The sequence below is a fragment of the Dendrobates tinctorius genome, unplaced genomic scaffold (assembly GCF_039654945.1).
Source record: "Dendrobates tinctorius isolate UK_male_01 unplaced genomic scaffold, ASM3965494v1 ptg000295l, whole genome shotgun sequence".
NCBI classification, from domain to species: Eukaryota; Metazoa; Chordata; class Amphibia; order Anura; family Dendrobatidae; genus Dendrobates; species Dendrobates tinctorius.
The window spans coordinates 649,604-671,608 of NW_027361962.1; the positions used below are offsets into that span (position 1 = coordinate 649,604).

At 45.3% G+C, this 22,005-nt stretch overlaps 1 protein-coding gene across 4 annotated transcripts in view; it reads right to left on the minus strand.

The window, feature by feature from the left end:
* The window catches only part of LOC141073033 (uncharacterized), a 344,218-nt gene that overhangs the window by 107,847 nt on the left and 214,366 nt on the right, over positions 1–22,005 (minus strand). The window contains exon 1 of one of the 4 annotated variants that reach the window (XM_073560331.1): positions 1,983–2,001. The exons of the other annotated variants lie outside the window; for them this stretch is intronic. The gene's annotated coding sequence lies outside the window, so the exon portion shown is untranslated. Of the gene's footprint in view, positions 1–1,982; positions 2,002–22,005 lie in introns of those variants that run through there. 4 annotated transcript variants of the gene reach the window in all.

Genomic DNA, 22,005 nt, shown 5'->3' on the forward strand with positions numbered 1-22,005 from the left:
GGAGGAAGGAGCTGAGAGGAGTTCCATGCAGCACAGTCAGAGTCCTGGTGTGGAAGGAGCCACAGAGAGGAGTTCCTTGCAGCTCTGACAAAGCTTGGTAGCAGCTATTCAGGAGGAAAGCTGTACTGAGGTGCTGGACTCTGTTGCTGGGAGCAGTAGCAACAGAGCAAAGCTAAGTGGTGTTATCCCTGTTTGTGCCTTTCCTTTTGTGTGTTTCAGTGCAGTGGTGGGATTAGTTTCTGCACCGTCCATTTTACTAGAAAGGGATAGGTGCAGGGCGAGCTAGGGTTTTTAGGTATCCTGCATAGGGACTGTCAGGAATGTAGAGACACTGACAGGAGGTCTCCACGTCCCCGTTCCCTATTGCAAGGTCCTCCATTGTATCGGTTTCCCTGGTGTTCCCCTTATTCTGTAAATTCACCCTGCTGGAGGCGGTGTATCCAGATACACGTGTAATACTGAAATTCGCCTGCTGGAGGTGGTGTATCCAGCTGCACGTTACTTTGTTTAAATTCGCCCTGCTGGAGGCGGTGTACCCAGGGTCATGTGTGTCATATAAATTCGCCCTGCTGGACGCGGTGTGTCCAGTCATATGTGACCATCACACTGCACCCTTGAAGCCGTATGCTACCTGTATGGGCTGTTCAATTGGCCTGTATAAATGATTGGTGGTGACAGCCAGTAGTTCCTTTTGTTATTGTGGAGCTGCAGTGACCGCACAGGAGTATATAAATATATTCCATGAGCTGGAATCGGAGGTGTGTATACTATACACTCACTGTTCCCCAATAACCAGCCTAGGAGTGGATGCAGCCGCGGCCTCATCCGTCGTTCATCAGTCAACTGAGTAATTGTCCTGATGATTGGTGGCAGCGGATTTTCTGCACTGCCTTATTGAATTGTTATTGGATTGCACTCATCCTATTTATATGGTCATGTGACCGAGCAATAACAGGCTGTGTCAACTCACAGGTATCAGGCACTGCAGTACACGAGTGCTGCAGTGCATGAGAGCAGCGATCAAAATGAAAAATATTCATGTCCCAGAGTGGGACTAAGTCAAAAAGTTAAAATGTAAAAAAAAAAGAAAAGCTGTCATGTTATTTAACCCCTTTACCCCCGAGGGTCATTTGCATGTTAATGACCGGGCCAATTTTTACAATTCTGACCACTGTCCCTTTATGAGGTAATAACTCTGGAACGCTTCCATCGATCCCGGTGATTCTGGGAATGTTTTTTCTTGACAAATTTTACTTCATTATAAAGGTAAAATGTCTTTGATATTAACTTGCGTTTAATTGTGAAAAAAACTCAAATTTGGGGGGGGCGTGCCCAGCATCCGATGAGGAAAGACGCAGGATAGAGAGCTCCTCAAAGGAAAACCAACTACTCTCGAGTTTTATGTAACTTTTGCCTGATTTCTCTTCAGCTCCTGCCAGACTTGTGGCGTGGGAGGCCAGACCCCTGCATTGTGGGAGAGGAGTGGTGGCAGCGGAGCCGGTGCTGGAGGTCTGACCTGCGGCTGCTCTGCAGACAGAGGCATCCATTAGGAGCCTGGGAGCAGCGTGAGAGAAGGCAGGGTTAGGAGTCGGTTGGAGGAGGGTGCATTGGAGAGAGCCTGCTCCCGGGGACCATCGCGCTTACTGCCTAGGGACGGTGGAGTGGAGGTAAGAAGATATCCTCCCCGCTCCCCCACTCCGGTCACGCTTCACTGCATATAGCCTTTAACTCCGTACTCTCCCTGCTGAGCCCTGTGCTGGCAGACTGCTGGTTGGGAGCTGCTGTGGAATTAGGCACTGAGAGAAGAGAGCTGTGGTGGAACAGGGGAGGGAAAGCTGAAAAAGAACGGCCCCCGCCATTACCCCCTAGTACAGAGGACTTTTCCCGCCGAGAGCTGCGGCCGCCATTTTGGAGAACAGTGGATATAAAAAGGTATATTTACCTGCCTCAACTGGAACTGAAAGTTATGAAGGCACACTTACCAGCATATTATAGTTTGTTTTGCCTTTAAATCTCTTGACATCAATCTCCAACAATTGTCAGCCTTTATTTATATATCATTTGGACCTCAGGGTAAATATTCTATGAAGATTACACACAGTAATCTCTGCTTAGCTTGTCAATACAAAGACTTGAGTGCCACCTAGTGTTGGAACTTGGAATTCTGATCTATTTTTCTTCATTAATCATATTCCCCTTTGGTTATGTTTTTGGAGCTGAGAGCACGACCCTAACGCATTTTCAAATACATAGACGCTCTACTTGAGAGGGGCTTGCTGATGGAGGACCGATTCTAATGGAGTGACTACTCCACCTCCCCATGCCATTCTAAAATAGCAGCTGAAACAAACAACAGACACCTATGGGCAAATCCAGACGGGCTATTGAGCTTAACGCAGATTCAAATCAGGGGGCCACTCTAAAAGACATGAAGCGTTACCTAAACCCAACCCCCCAGGCCAGAAATACCAGATCATCCTTATCACAGTATACATCTCGAGAGAGTTCCACTTCCAGAGAGTCAATCACCTCACACCGCTCTCCTGCAACAATGTCTGATGAACAGGACGGAGATAATGCAGCCAATGAAGAAATGAGTATTGCCGAATTAAGCAAGTTTATAAAAGCACTTCCCACTAAAAAAGACCTTGAAGATTAGAAAATGCTTATAAACAAGAAATCCACCATTTACAGAAGGAATTTACCACACGAATCGAGGATGTGGAGAAAAAACAGGAAGATATTTCCCAAGAACTACAGGCACATAGGGATATCATAATTGACCAGAACAATGCAATCTTGTTTGATCGCAGTGTTCCGGGGGTTAAGCTGACACTCGGCCGCAATCAGCCGCGCTCCCCCCCCCGTGAGCACAGCTGATTCCGTATGATGTAATATCCCGTCCATGGTCAGGATGTCACGGGTTTCATGGATGGGATAGTACGTCTAAGGTCAAAAAGGAGTTAAGACTCACCAATCTAATCCAAGAAGAGGTGCGAAACCGGCTAAATAAGATTACAATAGATAAATCTCCGAGTCTGCATGGCATACACCCTGTGGTGTAGTAACCACTGTGTCCACTAGGGGGCGCTGTATGGCAAAATACGGAATGACCATCATGTATCTCAAGGTGGGTGGCCTTGAGATGGAGATTTATGTGTGTGTTAATCAGCAGTGATACTGCTGAGGTGCTGGTTCAATGTGTCAGGAACTAGTTACCTCAAGACCCACCCAGGGGGTGTGTTTATTAATGCTATTGTAAAGTGTATATGTGAGTGGTTGAAGGACCTGTGATGAGGTCATAGTCATGTGACCCGGTGGGCGTGGCTATGGACCATATAATGTGGCCAGGGTGAGTCACATGAGGTGAATGCAGGGGCCTGGTTGGTCCTGTGTGAAAGGTCCCACTGGGAGAAGTATCTCCTGGCTAACAGCCTGTGGAGTGGCTGTGTGTCATGGCTGCCAGTGTCTGAGAGTCCCAGAGGAGAGAGTGAATGTTTGCAGCGTGGAGAAACAGCCATGAGGAAACCCTGACGTGGGTGAGATAATGATGAGGCTGAAGAGCCTGAGTATGCTAACCTGTGTGACCATAGGGAGTACAGAGTGAAGCTATAATGGATGCTACGCTGTTATATGAAGTTTATGTTGCTTCTGTGGGTTTATGATGGAGGAATAAACCGCATGGACTATGTTATGATTTATGAAAACACGGTGCCGGATGTGTTTTGTTCGCTGCCTAGCGAGGATCCCCTAACTGAATGACAGCGCTACCTCACAACCCATAGTAACGGGGTCTGTTCCACAGGACTGGCGCATAGCAAATGTGGTGCCATTATTCAAAAAGGACTCTAAAAGTGAACCTGGAAATTATAGGCTAGTAATTCTCTAACCTCTATTGTTGGTAAAATATTTGAAGGGTTTCTGAGGGATGTTATTCTGGATTATCTCAATGAGAATAACTGTGTAACTCCATATCAGCATGGGTTTATGAGGAATCGCTCCTGTCACACCAATCTAATCAGCTTTAATAAAGAGGTATGCCATAGATTGGCCAAGGTGAGTTATTGGATGTGGTATATCTTGATTTTTCCAAAGCGTTTGATACCATGCCACACTATAGGTTGGTACACAAAATGAGAATGCCGGGTCTGGAGGAAAATGTGTGTAAATGGGTAAGTAACTGGCTTAGTGATAGAAATCAGAGGGTGGTTATAAATGGTATATTCTCTAACTGGGTCGCTGTGACCAGTGGGGACCGCAGGGGTCGGGGTTGGGACCTATTCTCTTCCACATATTTTTTAATGATCTGGTAGAAGGTTTACACAGTAAAATATCGATATTTGCAGATGATACAAAACTATGTAAAGCAGTCAATACAAGAGAAGGTAGTATTCTGCTACAGATGGATCTGGATAAGATGGAAACTTGGCCCGAAAGGTGGCAGATGCAGTTTAGCAATGATAAATGTAAGGTTATACACATGGGAGGAAGGAATCAATATCACCATTACACACTGAACGGGAAACCACTGGGTAAATCTGACATGGAGAAGGACTTGTTGATCCTAGTTAATGATAATCTTACCTGGAGCAGCCAGAGCCAGGTAACGGCTGCCAAGGCAAACATGATCATGGGGTGCATTAAAAGAGGTCTGGATACACACGATGAGAGCATTATACTGCCTCTGTACAAATCCCTGGTTAGACTGCACATAGAGTACTGTGCACAGTTTTGGGCACTGTTGCTCAGAAAGGATATAATGGAACTAGAGCAAATACAAAGGAGGGCAACAAAATTAATAAAGGGGATGGAGGAACTACAATACCCAGAGAGATTAGCACAATTAGGATTATTTAGACTAGAAAAAAGACGACTGAGGGGCTATCTAATAACCATGTACAAGTACATAAGGGGACAATACAAATATCTCTCAGAGGATGGAGACCTCTGGTTGTCATGCCGACCCATTGGTGTCCCGCGATCATGTGACGGGGTTACCAATGGGCGGGATTTACTAAGCGCTTCTGGTAAGTGCGAGTCAAATGCCACTGTCAGAAATTGACAGCGGCATTTAACTAGTTAACAGCCGCGAGTGGATCAGGATTCCACCCGCAGCTGTTGCGGGCATATATCAGCTGACATCTGTCCCGGAGCGGTGCAGGCTCAGCGCTGAAGCCAGCAGCAACCAGTGGGAGTCTGATATCGGCGTATTATTATGCCCAATGTTGGAAAGGGGTTAAACACCTCTTCATTGCACAGAAAAAGAGTATGCTAGCCACTGTCACCAACACAATGAGGACTGATGCAGACCAATAATAAACTTTCATGACACATGACCAGGGCGCCATCAGGGCATTACTATCCTTACTGCTGTATGGGGCCCGGAGAGCAGAAGCAAAGAGGGGGGCCAGGACTGGGTGAGACACACTGGCAGCATGTCTCACTTAGTTAAGGACCCCCCACTTTTCTGCTTACTGCTCCAAAGGGGCAAAGGCGGTTGGGCTTGTTCAGCATTCAACTGAACATGCATCCTTGGACACATGTTCAATAAAATATATTACCTCACAGGAAGCCACCGGCTGACATCCACGTCACATATGAAGGAGAACCACAGTGAGCTAAGGAGAACCTCTTATTTCTTTATTTTGCTTAAAAGCCGCAATACAGATGACAGTGACAAATATATGGAGCCATGATGGAGTACATATGGGGCCAGGATGGAGGATAATTGTATGGATTAATCAAAGGATATTATTAGTGCTGTGATGTAATTTATTTGTGAGGATACTGTCGGGAATATGCTATGGAAGTGGTGCTCTAGAGAACTGATATTTCCTGCATTCATTCCAAATAAAGGCAGCACTCCATAGTAACTCTTTTCAAGTGGTTGTGAGTTTTATTCAGCCCACAAATCAAGGCTGAATATGATATGTGGGCTGAATAAAACTCACTATCACTTGAAAAGAGTTACTATGGAGTGCTGCCTTAATTTGGAATGAATATTGGAAATTGTGGCTGAAAACGGGACATTCTGCCAGGGGCACCCTGTATTGCCAACTGTTTAGCAATAAGGTTCAGATACGGCTTTAAAGAAGGCACCACACCCGAAGTTAAGTACTGTGCTATTTCCTTTTTTTCTAATATGCTATTTCCTGCAGAGATGAGTCCTGGCTGGAAGTGATGGAGGAATGCATGAGTGAAGAAAAGCGAAGTCCTTCTAGTCCTTTACTTCAACTAGAGTCACTGATGAGTCAGTGTGCTACCTGTACACTGACACTATACACTAAACTATGTACAGTGCTCCTGTGTATAATGGCACGAATAGTAATATTAGTATTGTGGGGTCTTTTGTTATTAATTATCCGTATTGTAGTATTTAGTCACTATGTGGTGGTAATATGTGGTCTGGTCATGATGTGGCAAATTCAGGGCTATGCAGTCGGAGCTCAATTTGATGGAGTCGGAGTCAGTATAAAATGGACCGACTCCGACTCCTAAAATATACAGGGTACAGTAGTTCAATGCAGTTTGTGGGGACATTTTTTTTCATAAGAACTTGGGAAAGTTATGAAATGTCCTATAAATGTCTGTTCTATTCCTGATGTGATCTAAGGTGTAGACTTTTAGCTGATATGAATCTGTGCTGCAGTTTATGTTCATGGTAAGTAGTGAAGCTCCTCCTCTACAGATTAGGGGACAAAAAATACCAAACACGCAGGGAAGGAAAGCTTGCATTCATCTCAGAACTTCTGGAGTGAACCGGAAACCAGGATTAAGGTAAGTACTTCTTAAAGCATATCTAAACTTTCAATAAACTGTGCATAAATCAATAGTCCAGTATATGTTGTCTCTATATGCTTGATGTTTTAGTTTGTTTTTCCTCTTCACTGATGTTTGGAGAAATTAGCAGCTCTGATGACTTACCGTATTTTGCGGATTATAAGACTCTCCGGATTATAAGACGCATCCCAAATTTTGAGGAGAAAAATAGAAAAAAACTTTTTTTAATAAAATGGTGGTGCTTCTTATAATCCGTGTGTCTAATTGCTTACCTGGAGTGGTGGCTGCGGTGAAGCAAAGTCCCAGGTCACTGCTGGAGGAGGCAAGAGTGGAGCATTGCTGCAGGCCGCAGGCTGGGATGAGGGGATGTTCGGATGTGTGGCATGCCGCTGCGGGTGTTCGGTTGCATGGTTTCCTATGCTGTGGACTCCAGGAAAATGGCTGCCAGGGGCGACGCATGCGCAGATGGAGATCTTGGCGCCAAGACCTCGGGAGATGAGATCTCAGCACTGAAAGTGTAAAAGTAATTTTTTTAAAAATCCTAAATTAAAAAAAAAAAATTCCCTAATAAAGTCTTTTTTCTGTAAATAAAAAAAAGCTATAAAAGTACACATATTTAGTATCGCTGCATCTGTAACGACCCTCCCTATAAAACTGTCCCACTAGTTAACCCCTTTAGGGAACCCCTTAAAAAAACAAAGCAAAAAACAAACACTTTATCATCATACCGCCGATCAAAAAGTGCAATAACGCACAATCAGAAAGACGAACATAAATAGACATGGTACCATTAAAAACGTCATCTTGTCCTGCAAAAAATGAGCTGCCATACAGCATCATCAGCAAAAAAATAAAGTTATAGCTCGTAGAATAAAGCGATGCAAAAATAATTATTTTTTTATATAAAATTGTTTTTATTGTATAAAAACGTCAAAACATGAAAAAATGATATATATGAGGTATCGCTGTAATCGTACTGATCCAAAGAATAAAACCCCTTTATCAATTTTACCACATGCGGAATGGTGTAAACGCCCCCCAAACGAAATTCATGAAATGCTGGTTTTTGTTCATTCTGCGTCCCAAAAATCAGAATAAAAGCGATCAAAACATATCATGTGCCCGAAAATTATACCAATAGAAACGTCAACTCGTCCTGCAAAAAATAAGACCACACATGACTCTGTGGGTCAAAATATGGAAAAATTATAGCTCTCAATATGTGGTGATGCAAAATCTATTTTTACAATAAAAAGCGTCTTTTAGCGTGCGACAGCTGTCAAACATAAAAACCGCCATAAATAGTAAATCAAACCCCCCGTTATCACCCCCTTAGAGAAAAATAATAAATTTTAAAAAATCTATTTATTTCCATTTTCCCATAAGGGTTAGGGCTGAGATTAGGTTAAGGGGTGTGTTGGGGTTAGGGTTGGAGTTAGAATTGGGGGGGTTTCCACTGTTTGGGCACATCAGGGGCTCTCCAAACGCAACATGGAGTCTGATCTCAAGTCCAGCCCATTCTGAGTTGAAAAAGGCATTTGGTGCTCCTTCCCTTCCAAGCTCTGCCATGCACCCAAACAGTGGTTTACCCCAACATATGGGGTATCAGCATACTCAGGACAAATTGTACAACTTTTGGGGTCAAATTTCTCCTTTTACCCTTGGGAAAATAAAAAAATTGGGGACTAAAAGATCGTGCTTGTGGAAAAAAATGATTTTTTTATTTTCACGCCTGGGCGTTATAAACTTCTGTGAAGCACTTGGGGGTTCAAAGTGCTCACCACACATCTAGTTAAGTTTCTAGGGTGGGTCTAGTTTCCAAAATAGGGTCACTTGTGGGGGGTTTCCACTGTTTAGGCCCATCAGGGGTTCTCCAAATGCGGCATGACACCCGCAAACCATTCCATCAAAGTCTGCATTCCGAAACGTCGCTACTTCCCTTCCGAGCCCCAACGTGCGCCCATATAGTTGTTTTCTCCCACATATGGGGCATCAGCGTACTCAGGACAAATTGACAACAATTTTTGGAGTTGAATTTCACCTGTTACCCTTGGGAAAATAAAAAAAATTGGGGACTAAAAGATCATGTTTGTGTAAAAAATGATTCTTTTTATTTTCATGCCCGGGCGTTATAAACTTGAACTCTGTGAAGCATTTGGGGGTTCAAAGTGCTCACCACACAACTAGATAAGTTCCTTGGGGGGTCTAGTTACCACTGGGGGGTCTAGTTTCCACTGCTCAGGCACATCAGGGGCTCTCCAAACGCGATATGGTGCCCGATGTCAATTCCAGCCAATTTTGTGTCAAAAGGCGCTCCTTCCCTTCCGAGCTCTGCCATGCACTGCAGTGGTTAGCCCCTATATATGGAGTATCTGTTTCCCTTGGGAAAATAAAAATTGGGGGTGAAAAAATCATTTTTTGTGGATATTTTTTAATTGCACGGCTGTACATTATAAACTTCTGTGAAGCCCTTGGGGATCAACATTCTCACCACATATCTAGATAAGTTCCTTGGGGGGTGTAGTTTCCAAAATGGGGTCACTTGTGGGGGGTGACATGGCATCCGATCTCAATTCCAGTCAATTTTCTGTTGAAAAAGTCAAACGGCGTTACTTCCCTTCCGAGCTCTGCCATGCACTAAACCAGTGGTCCCCCCCCCACATATCAGGTATCAGCGTACTCAGGACAAATTGCACAATAACAAAAGAGTCCTGATTCTATCACTTAAAGGCCAAGCCTGAAATCTTCTGACTAGATAGAACATGGACAGTAGCTTAATTGAGACTCCTGTTCCGAAACAAAAGAAACACTAGGTCAATCCAAGCATAGCTGCTACTCTGGCTAAGCCAAGTTGCAAATGAAGCTGGGACTGAGTTCTGAGACACAAGGACTCTATCTGGGGTCGAGGCTAGAAACACAAAGTGTGAAGTGCATGGCCGGCAATACGAGGTACGATGCCCGAGGTCAAAGGCATTAAGCCAGAGGCACAAAGTCAGAAGCACAAGGCACAAAGCCAAAGGTACGAAACCACAAGGCATGAGGGGTGCAGAGGTGCTATGAGACACAGAAGCTAAGAGGCACCATCTGATGCTAAGACGCACCCATGAGGCCCAGAGGTCTTGTGATCCACAATGAGGCCCTGAGACGTAATGAGGCCCAGAAGCGCTATAAAACAGAGAGGCACTATGAGTTCCAGAGGCATTATCAAGCACAGACTAGGGTCACGCTTATGAGACCGAATCATATTGAATCAGTGAGCAATCCATCTGAATTCGGGATAAACCTCCACTGTGAGTGGTACATTTCAATTGTCCGATTAGCCCCACCTGGAGGAGCCAATTTAATGAGCTGCAGCTGGAGGGCAGTCTTCAGAGATAATATGCTGTATTAACCCCAGGTGTCCTCCTATGGATGGAGCAGTAATGCTGCATTATTGCAGATGTACACAGGCTGGCTGTTGGTGGAGGAACCTCTACCCAGAGAGGTGTTGGCCTCGAACTGCTTGTCAATGGAAGAGAAGGCCGAGACCAACCAATTCCCCTGAGTCTGTCCTTTGACAATAAATAGGATAACATATTTTCTCTCTAGGACCAACCTCTCGTGATACTCCCATGTCGGGACAAGAAAAATACTGGAAGGTGGAGGGGAGTGGGGCCCTCTAACCTCTCTGTGATCCTGTTCTGTTGTGAGTTCATTTTCCGTCCGTCACTGAGGCCTGGTGAACTCCCTATTCTAGTGAAGGAAGGTAGTGAGCCTGATTATCAGGCACCTGGGACTAATGAAGACAATTGGCTGAGTGGAGTCACTGACTGGATTTAAGGCAGCCTACGCCCTTTCTGCCCTGCGGGTGATTTCTCTGTGGACTCTTGGACACCAGTCTGATTCCTGCTCTCCTAAAGCTAAGTTTTCTGTTTTGCCTTTTTGCATTTAAGATTTGTTTTTGTTTTTCTTGCTTTTGGATTCTGCCACTCCCTGCTGGAGTGTGCAGTGTTCCGTTAGCGCTGTCTTCAGAAAGTACCTGAGTGCTGATTTAGTTTTTGAAGCTTAGTTGCTTCAGGGCCATTTTTATATCAGCTTGTTGGCTTTTGTCTCTGATAGGGTTTTGGCAGATTGCAGACAGCAGCCTTCCTATCCGTTCCTATCTAGGTAGTTTTTGGGCCCCGTCTTTGCTCAGTCTGTCTTTCTGTCTTTGTTGTGTTCTTTCTTCTTGCTTCACCGTCATTATATGTGGGGGGCTGCCTTTTGCTTTGGGGTCTGCTCTGGGGCAGTTTAGATTTCCCTTTCTGTCTTTAGGCTATATAGTTCTCCGGCTGTGATCGAGGGGTCTAGGGCATCGTAGGAACCCCCCACGGCTACTGCTAGTTGTGTTGATAGGTTCAGGGGTCTGCAATCTGATAGTTGCCAACTTCTCTGGTTTTCTGGACTTAGCTAGCATTTCTGTTTTTGCCTCCTACGGTGACTCAATCATAACACTGTTCCATCAGAGGTCAAGGAAGGACAACCTCTTGGTGTGCTGTCCAAAGAGATGTACTAGAAAATAAGTTTTGTAAATTGCTCAAAAATAATGAAAACTGCTATACATTTAACCCTTCTGACAAAATAAAAGGACATTTGAAGAATTATGGTGACTAGAGTTGAGCGAAACGGGTCGGTCAAATTCATAAGTAGCCGACTTTCGCTAAAGTCGGGTTTCGCCGATCTAAACCCGACCATAGCGTGAGGTCGGCCATGAGGTTGCCGACCCGCGTGCCAAAGTCGCATTTCCCATAATGCTTCCAGCGCCTTTTCTCAGCCAATCATCAGGGATGCACACTGTGGGCAACGCGATGACATCGGCAGCGGCCACCACCATCTTAGAGAAGGGCATTTGTGTGATTGGCTTGCTTTGTGTGGCGTCACAGTGGCTATAAAAGCCATGACCGCCAACCGCCATTTTACTTCTGCCGATCTTAGCATAGGGAGAGGTTGCTGCCGCTGATTCTCAAAAGGGAGAGCGTTAGGCAACAAAGAAAAAAAAATCTGTGCTTCTTCTGATAGCGATTTCAACTGTACAGTTAGTGTGCAGTGACAGGGGAGGATTTTTGTGTGTGCAGCAGCGCTGATGGTTATTAGGCTACCTTATAAGGATACCTGATGGCTGCATTGCTGTGTGCACACTGCTGTGGAGACTGCTTTTTTAAAAGCTAAAAAATTTTATTCTGATTTTCTGCACAGATACAGAGCGTTCATTTTTTCACACACCGTATAGAGGTGTACGCTCCTCACACACTACCGTGTACCGGCTGGCGTCATTGACATATACATGCTATCTGTGTGTGACTCCGTAAAAAAATAGACGGAGATTTAAAATTTTCCATACATACACCATATAGAGCTGTCCGCTTGTCAAACAGTATTGCATATCTGCTGTTTGTATTGCAGTCAAATCTATACAGAGACAGCGTGTGTGTGTGACTCTGTAAAAAAATAGACGGAGATTTAAAATTTTCCATACATACACCATATACAGCTGTCCGCTTGTCAAACAGTATCGTATATCTGCTGTTTGATAACGGTCAAATCTATACAGAGACAGCGTGTCTGTGTGAGACTCCGTAAATACATATAGGGACATTTCCATTTTTCCATACACCGTATAGAAATGTCCGCTTGTCAAACAGTATTGTATATCTGCTGTTTGATTACTGTCAAATCTATAGAGACAGCGTGTGTGTGACTCCGGAAAAAATTAGACGGAGATTTAAAAATTTCCATACATACACCGTATAGAGCTGTACGCTCCTCACACACTACCGTGTACCGGCTGGTAGCACGGACAAATACATGCTATCTGTGTGTGACTCCGTAAAATCATAGGCAAAGATTTTCATTTTTCCATACATACACCGTATAGAGCTGTCCGCTTCTGATACAGTACCGTATATCTGCTGTTTAGATTACGGTAAAATCCATACTGAGACAGCGTCTGTGTGTGACTACGGAAAAAAATAGACGTAGATTTTCATTTTTCCATACATACACCGTATAGAGCTGTCCGCTTCTGATACAGTGCCGTATATCTGCTGTTTAGATTACGGTAAAATCCATACTGAGACAGCGTCTGTGTGTGACTATGGAAAAAAATAGACGTAGATTTTCATTTTTCCATACATACACCGTATAGAGCTGTACGCTCCTCACACTACCGTGTACCGGCTGGTATCACAGACAAATACATGCTGTGTTTGACTCAGTAAAAAAACAGACGGAGAATTAAAATTTTCCATACATACACCATATACAGCTGTATGCTTCTCAAACAGTATCGTACATCTGCTGTTTGGATTACGGTCCAATCTATACAGAGACAGCGCGTGTGTGTGTGAGTCCGTAAATACATAGACGTACATTTCCATTTTTCCATACACCATATAGAGCTGTCCGCTTCTCTAACAGTATCATATATCTGCTGTTGACTCCATCAAAAAGTATACGGAGATTTAAAATTTTCCATACATACATCGTATAGAGCTGACCGCTTCTCATGTAGCAGGACGAGATACTACCTTATTATAGGTTCTATTTATATAACTCGAGTATGTTGAGCATGCTGAGATAACACTTTACGACAGAAATCGACTATTTTCAGTTTATTATGATCAGGCTTGGAACTGCTGTTATTATTATCCCGATTTGACTGTAGATTTCAGCCCTGAGATGCTTTTTGTCTGTCTGGCACTATAATTTCCATATGTTTATTATGCCATTACTGTTTGGCAGCTATTTTCTATCTACCTCATCATAAACACTTTGTATATCTTTATAATATACAGTATGTGCAATAATATTGAATACGTTCTTAATAATCCTCTTTGTATTGTGGTAATATTTCCACTTACTAGACATTTTTTATGTCATTAGGAGTTTGTTATATAATTCTTGATTTAGATTATTGTTTTTTTTTGTTTGGTGCTAGCTTTTGGCCTGAGGGGATTATCCGGCTGGTCACGGAATTGTTTTTAGGTTGACATACTGGGAGAGCGTCTGTGACTAAGGAAATATATGCGGAGATTTAAAGTTTTACCTACACCTTATACAGCTGTACGCTCCTCATACAGTACCATATATCTGCTGGTATTTTTGTTACATTTTCACAAAGATGAGGAAGTATGGTGGAAGAGGCCACGAACGTGAGCAGGGGGGGCAGCTGATGCTGATGGTGGTGGTGGTGCATCTGCTGGTTATGCCAAAAGCACAATAGCAGCTAAGGCAAGAGGTGTTGAGCCTGCGTCATCGTCTGGCACAAGAAGGCCTGTAAGGTTCCCTTTTCTGGTAGTAGGAAAACCGCTTTTAAAGCCAGAGCATCAGGAACAGGTTTTGGCTTACATTGCCGAAACAGCTGCCAGCTCTATTGCCGCCTCTTCTGAACTTTCAAAACCTGCAAGCACTGAGTCGTCAGTGCAGGGTTCTGGTCAGGAAAAACACCTTTCCTTGTGTCCTTCACCCCCACCAAAAGTGAAGGATGCGGCAGCCCACACTTCAGATTACTCCATGGAGCTCTTTTCACATACCATGCCTGGGTTATCAGTCAAATCCTGAATTCCCCAGTCCAAGATGAATCTGACATGGAGTGCACTTATGCATAGCCACTGCTATATGATTCTGCTGGTACATTGACCCACAGCACTACATTGCCCTCGCAGTCTACTGAGCCAGAATCTGACCCTGATGAAACTCAGGTGCCCCATCCCGCATACTGTACCACCTTACACGGTGACACAGAAGAAAGTGCAGATGAAATTGAAGAGGAGGTGATGGATGACCCAGTCGTTGACCCGGATTGGCATCCACTGGGGGAAGAGGGTGCCGCTGGCAATAGCTCAGATGAGGAGATGGATCCGCAGCAGGCATCGACATCACAGCAGCGGTTATCTGGCAGGCCCGTAGCTGTCCAAAAACCTGGCACAAAAACCAAAAGAGGTGCAGGACAGCTTGGCCACACGGTCAAAGTAGCACAGCGAGCAAGCCCTGAAAATTTATACCATAGTAGGAAGAGCGCAGTGTGGCACTTCTTTGTCCAAAATCCTACTGATGAGGCAAAGGTTATCTGTAAGAAGTGCGGAAGGACCTTTAGCTGAGGGAAAAAGCTCAGAAATTTGAATACCAGTTGCATGCTTAGACATTTAACCACCATGCACTTGCAAGCGTGGACAGACTACAAAACCTCAGGTACCACATGTGCACCTGCTCTGACTGAAGGTAGCCAGCAACGCTCCATCGCTTCCCCCACTGTAAGACCACCGCCACCGGTAAGCACACCACCAGCAATAAATGTTGAGGTGTCATCGCAAGACCAAAGCAGTCAGGGAATCACAATTGTTTTGCAACGAAGCACTGAATCTAGGCCATCACCACCAACACCATCACCATCACCCTCTCAGTCCATCCGGTTCACCGCTAGTTCCCCCATATGAAGCTCTCAAGTCCAGCTCACCCTAGCAGACACTGAGCAGGACAAGAAAGTACTCATCCGCGCACACAGGCTTTGAACGCCTACATTGCCAAACTGATCTCATTAGAGATGATGCCCTTCCGTTTGGTTGAAAGCAAAGCTTTTCGAGAGCTCATGGCTTACGCTGTCCCATGCTATGACCTACCCAGTCGGCACTTCTTTTCTTGAAAAGCCATCCCTACACTCCACCTGCATGTGAAAGACCACATTGTCCATGCACTCAAACAATCATTGAGTGGAAAGCTGCACCTCACAACAGATGCATGGTCCAGTAGGCATGGCCAGGGCCGTTAGGTGTCCATATCTGCGCACTGGGTTAAGGTGGTGGATGCAGGCTCCACAGGGGACAGCGGCGGTGGAACAGTGCTGCCTAGCCCACGGTATAGGAAACAGTTGGCTGTAGGCATTCGACCTTCCTCCTCCTCCTTCAGAAGCAAAAGCTCATCGACAGAGCGCAGTCGCACGAGCACTCCATCCGCAGCTGACAGTGTTGCACACGAGGTGTCCCACTATCGAACAGCTAGTGGTAAGCGGTAGCAGGCTGTTTTAAAGATGATGTCTTTGGGCGACAACAGACACACCGCAGAGGTACTGGCCGACTACTTGCAGCAACAAACTGAATCATGGCTGGGCAGTCTACATCTTGAGCCAGGCAAGGTAGTCAGTGATAACGGCTGGAATTTTGTGGCAGCCAAAGCCCTTGCAAAACTCACACACATACCTTGATTGGCTCACACTTTGAACATGGTGGTGCAGTGCTTCCTAAATAATTATCCAGAGTTAACAGCCCTGCTCCATAAGGTGCAAAGACTGTGCTCGCACATCCGTCGCATGCCCGCACACTCCAGTCGAATGCAGAAGCTGCAGCGATTGCTCCACATCCCCAAGCACCGCCTAATCATAGATGTTGCAACAAGGTGGAACTCCACCCTGCACATGGTTGAGAGGCTGTGCGAACAGAGGCAGGCTGTAATGCATTTGTGGGAGGATACACGGGCAGGCAGTTTGAGGGCAGACATGGAGTTGTCGGGTGTGCAGTGGTCAAAGCTGAAAGACCTCTGTAAAGTCCTTCAGTGTTTTGAGGAATGCACACGGCTGGTAAGTGCAGACGACGCCATCATAAGCATGAGCATCCCACTTATGCGTCTGCTCATGCAAAGTTTGAGGCACATTAAGGATCAGGCGTCTGCAGTGGAGGAGGAACAGGAGGAGGAGGGAAGCCTTGAGGACAGTCAGCCATTGTCTGGTCAGGGAACTGTCCTGGACGAGGTGGAGGAAGAAGAGGAGGATGAAAGGGATGATTATTTTGGGGGGAGGAGGATGCTTCTCGGGGCAAGAGAAAATGTTGGCATGGCAAGGTCAGGTACAGGGTTTGTGCGTGACAGGAGGGATGTGGATTTGCCAGAAAATGCTCCTCCACCCACCACTGCCAGTGCACCATTGACATCTGGAACATTGGCCCACATGTGTGATTATGCCTTGCGGATCCTAAAAAGGGACCCCCGCATTGCCAAAATGATGAAGGATGATGACTACAGGTTGGCCAGCATCCTCGATCCACGCTATAAAGGCAAATTACACAACATCATGCCACAGGAGAACCTCGGGATATTGACTAACAAACAAGCAACTCTGGTAAACCGTTTGTTTGAGGCATTTGCAGCACACAGCAGCGGTGCTGGTTTTCCCATCCCACGAGCTGTAGTGGACAAAATGGAAGAGGCGTTCATGGTGCACACAGCCGAAGTGGCGTTGGAGACAGGGGTTTCATGACCATGTTGTGGACTGATGTCTCAAGTACCGCTCACACGACTGGTAATACTGCATCGATTGCAAGTGACAGGAGACAGCAGTTGTCAACTATGGTTACAAACTACTTCTCCCATATCGATGTTCTCCCTCACAGGTCATTCCCCTTTGACTATTGGGCCTGTAAACTGGACACCTGGCCTGAATTGGCACAATATGCCTTACAGGAGCTCGCTTGCCCTGCTGCTAGTGTGCTATCTGAAAGAGTCTTCAGTGCTGCTGGATCAATCCTGACAGAAAAAAAGGACCCGTCTGTCAACCCAAAATGTTGATGATCTAACCTTCATTAAAATGAACCATGCATGGGTTTCAAAGGATTTTGTTCCACCTTCCCCTGATGACACATAGGTTGCCAGAAAATTGGCTCGCTTTTGTCCTCCTCTTCCTCAGACTTGTCCAGTTCCTCCATTTGCAGCTGCTGAATGTACAGCCTACACATCAACATATGCAATTTTTTAAACCTCCCTAACTGGGCTGCCCCCTCAAGGGCTGGGGTCACCACCTGGCGCACCCGGGCAAGTGCCGTTGCTCTGAACAGGTGGGTGGGACAGCACTGGCATAGGGCCCCTCATAATACAATACAGTGTCTCTGACAGTGGGGGGCCCACTTGCCGTCAAACACACCGGCGTACTATGAGGGGCCCTGTGCCAGTACCGCCGCCCATGAGTGTGCCCCCCTGCTTGCTCAGGGCCCAAGCACTTGCAAGACTTACCTCTCCCTGCTCCACCGCTGTGTAGTCTGGCCAGTTAAATCCTTCACAGGGACAAGCACTACAAATTTGGTGAACTGATCGATGATGGTTAAGACGTAGCTATGGCCTGTCCTGCTGGACTCTACCTTCAGATGATCAATGGCTACCATTTGTAATGGACGTCGACTCCATCGGATGCAGTGGTGCTTTATGATTAGCTTTCACAGTCTTGCTAGTCACAGACGTGTGACATTCCTGCCACCATTTTTCAATGTCTCCTCTCATGTCAATCCGATAAGAATCGCCTACGGCCTGTGGCTTCTGTCTTTTGCACTCCAAATTGACCAGACACATCATGATAGACAGTGAGGACCATGTCTACATCTCTCCCTGTGATCACAATTTGATGGAGACGAGTAATGGTCATGGGATCCACGCTACTGCGATACAGCAATCCTTTCTTCACAAATAACCGTTTTCGCTGTCTCCACAGACAAAGTAATTGAGGGTCAGCATCGCCTCTGCGAAATCTACCGAGAGGTTTTCCCGTGATTAGTAATTCCCAAATTTCTGCAAACACTCGACTTTCTGTCTGTACTTGTATCCATCTAGTTTCCAGTAGTGGATAGTCTGGACTGGCTTACTGAGACTGAAATATATACGAAGATTTAAAAGTACCCCAACAATGTATACTGTTGTACGCTTCGAATACATTTCCCTTTTTCTACTTTTTATATTCTGGTGTAATCCATACTGAGCCTGTGAGTGTCTGTGTCTGACTCCGGAAATACAGACAGAAATTTACAATTACCCCTAGACTGGATACACCTGGTATCTGCTGATACAGTACCTTTGTTCTAAATTTTTTATTACGATATATTCCATACTGAGTGAGCGTGTGTGGTTTACTCCTTCTTTGTATACGGAGATAAAAATGTTACCCTATACTATATACAGCTTCTATCTTGTTATACAGTACCTTTGTTCGACATTTAGTATTACGGTCAAATCCATACTGAGTGAGCGTCTGAGGGTGACTACGGGAATATCTATATGGAGATTTAAATTGTACCCTATAATATATATACTTGCTATCTTGTTATCCAGTACCTTTTTTTCAACATTTTGCATTATGGTCAAATCCAAACTGAGTGAGTGTCTGAGGGTGACTCCGGAAATATATACAGAGATTTCAAATTTGACCAACACTGTATACAGCTCTACACTTGTGATAGATTACCCATTTACAGATTTTTATATTCTTGTCTAATCCATACTGGGCCTCAGAGCGTTTGTGTCTGCCTCCTGAAATATATACGGAGATTCAGAATGTTTAAACTATACTATATATACCTTGTATCTGGTAATACTGTACCCTTTTTCAACTTTTTAGATTATTGTGTAATCCATACTGAGCCTGTGAGCGTCTGTGTATGGCTCATGAAATATATACGGAAATTACAATTATCCCTAGACTGTATACAGCTGTACGCTTCTGATACAGTACCATATATCTGCTGGTATTTTGCGTACATTTTCACAAAAATTAGTAAGTAGGGTGGAAGACGCCGTGGATGTGGGGGGCCAGCTGGTACTGATGGTGGTGGTGGTGCATCTGCTGGTAGTGCCAAAAGCACAATAGCAGCTAAGGCAAAAGGTGTTGAGCCTGCATCATGGTCTGGCTCCAGAAGGCCTGTAAGGTTCCCTTTTCTGGGAGTAGGTAAAATGCTTTTTAAAGCCGGGGCATCAGGAACTGGTTTTGGCTTACATTGCTGAAACAGCCTCCAGCTCTATCGCCTCCTCTTCTGAAGTTTCAAAAAATGCAAGCACTGAGACGTCAGTGCAGGCTTCTGGTCAGGAGCAACCCCTTTCCTTGGGTCCTTCACCCACACCAAAAGTGAAGGATGCGGCAGCCCATGCTTCAGATTACTCCATGGAGCTCTTTTCACATACCATGCCTGGGTTCATTCTAAATGGGGAAGATTATATATGGAGCATTATTTGGGCCCATAAGACACTGGAGCATCATCCATGAGGCCCATCATATACTGGAGCATTCTAAATGGGACAGATTATATATGGAGCATTATTTGGGCCCATAAGACACTGGAGCATCATCCATGAGGCCCATCATATACTGGAGCATTCCAAATGGGGGACATCAGACACTGGAGCAGTATTTATGGGGCCCATTATACACTGGAGCATTAGAAATGGGGCTCATTATATATTGTGAGGTAGCGCTGTCATTCGGGTAGGGAATTCTCGCTTGGCAGCCCAATAATCACATCCGGCAAGGTTTTCCATAAAACCATATCAGTCCCTGCGATTTATTATGCAGCATAAACCGTGACCAATAACATACAGTTCATATCACCAGTATAGCGTCCATTACAGAGCTTCCCTCTGTTAAACCTGTGGTCACACAGGGTCTCAATGTCCAGTACTCAGGCTCTTCAGCCTCACAGTTATCTCACCCACGTCAGGGTTTCCTCATGGCTGTTTCTCCACACTGCAGACATCCACTCTCTCCTCTGGGACTCTCAGATGCTGGCAGCCATGACACACAGCCACTCCACAGGCTGCTAGCCAGGAGATACTTCTCCCAGCAGGACCTTCCACACTGGACCAACCAGGTCCCTGCATTTACCCCATGTGACCTACCCTGGCCACCATATATGGTCCGCAGCCACGCCCACCAGGTCACATGGCTATGACCTCATCACAGGTCTTTCACACACTCAGTCTTTTACTATAGTGTACTAAACACACCCCCTGGGTGGGTTTGTAGGTAACCAGGACTGCCCGTCTCCCTAGTTACCTGGAGACTTCTCCCTGACACAATAACACAGCACCGCAGCAGTATCACTGCTGCTCAACACCTGCATCAGTCTCCATCTCAAGGCCACCCACCTTGAGATACATAACGGTCCTTCCATATACTGCCACTCATCCTCTCTTGGGACATCCACACAGAGCCCCCTAGCGGACACAGTGGTCATTACACAATATGGAGCATTATTTGGGCCCATAAGACACTGGAGCATCATCCATGGGGCCCATCATATACTGGAGCATTCTAAATGGGGCAGATCAGACACTGGAGCAGCATCTATGGGGCCCATTATACACTGGAGCATTAGAAATGGGGCCCATTATATATGGAGCATTATTTGGGCCCATAACACACTGGAGCATCATCCATGGAGACCATCAGATACTGTAGCATTATGTGGAGCTCATCAGATACTGTATGGAACATTATATGGGACCAATTATTCTGTATGGAGAAATATATAGGGCTCATTATTCTGTATGGCGCACCATGTGGTGGCCATAATACTGTATGGAGTAATATACTGTCCGTTTTTTGAGCTACTGTAGCATTTAAAATAGATATCAGTCATGTCATGTAAGAAGTGAAGTATTTTTCATTGTACTATACCTATATTTCTGTGCCGTATCGGAGCATCATGAATTGTAGTATGTGTTAAAGGGGCGCACTGACACTCTTTGGCCCGGGGCACATGAAAACCTGGAGCCAGTCCTACCCCCCACAACTTTAGCCAAATAACCCCGTTTTCAATGCGGAACTATTATTATAAAGTAGATTAAGGTTGACAAGCTTAAGTAATAAGAATTGATGTTGTTGGCATTGAAATGGGCACTTTAGGTGTGTTTACTGTCCTCCACTTCCTGCCGACTTTGCTTCCCCATTGACTTGCATTGGGTTTCGTGTTTCAGTTGGACCTCCGACTTTTCCCTATAGTCGGCCGATTTCGTTCGACTCAACTTTTGAAAAAGTCGGGTTTCATGAAACCAGACTAGACCCTTACAAAGGCAAAGTCGCTCATCTCTAATGGTGACATTATAAAACAGAAGGTAAATGTTACTTATTCAATTTTTGGGTATTATAACTATTTGGTTTATGGGTGTTGTGAGGTAGCGCTGTCATCTAAGTAGGGGATTCTCGCTAGGCAGCGAACAAAACCAGATCCGGCACGGATTTTCCAACAAACCATAACAGTCCTTGCGGTTTATTCACCATCATAAACCAATGTGGGCAGCACGGTGGCTCAGTGGTTAGCGCTGCAGCCTTGCAGCGCTGGGGTCCTGGGTTCGAACCCCACCAAGGATAACATCTGCAAGGAGTTTGTATGTTCTCCCCGTGTTTGCGTGGGTTTCCTCCGGGCACTCCGGTTTCCTCCCACACTCCAAAGACATACTGATAGG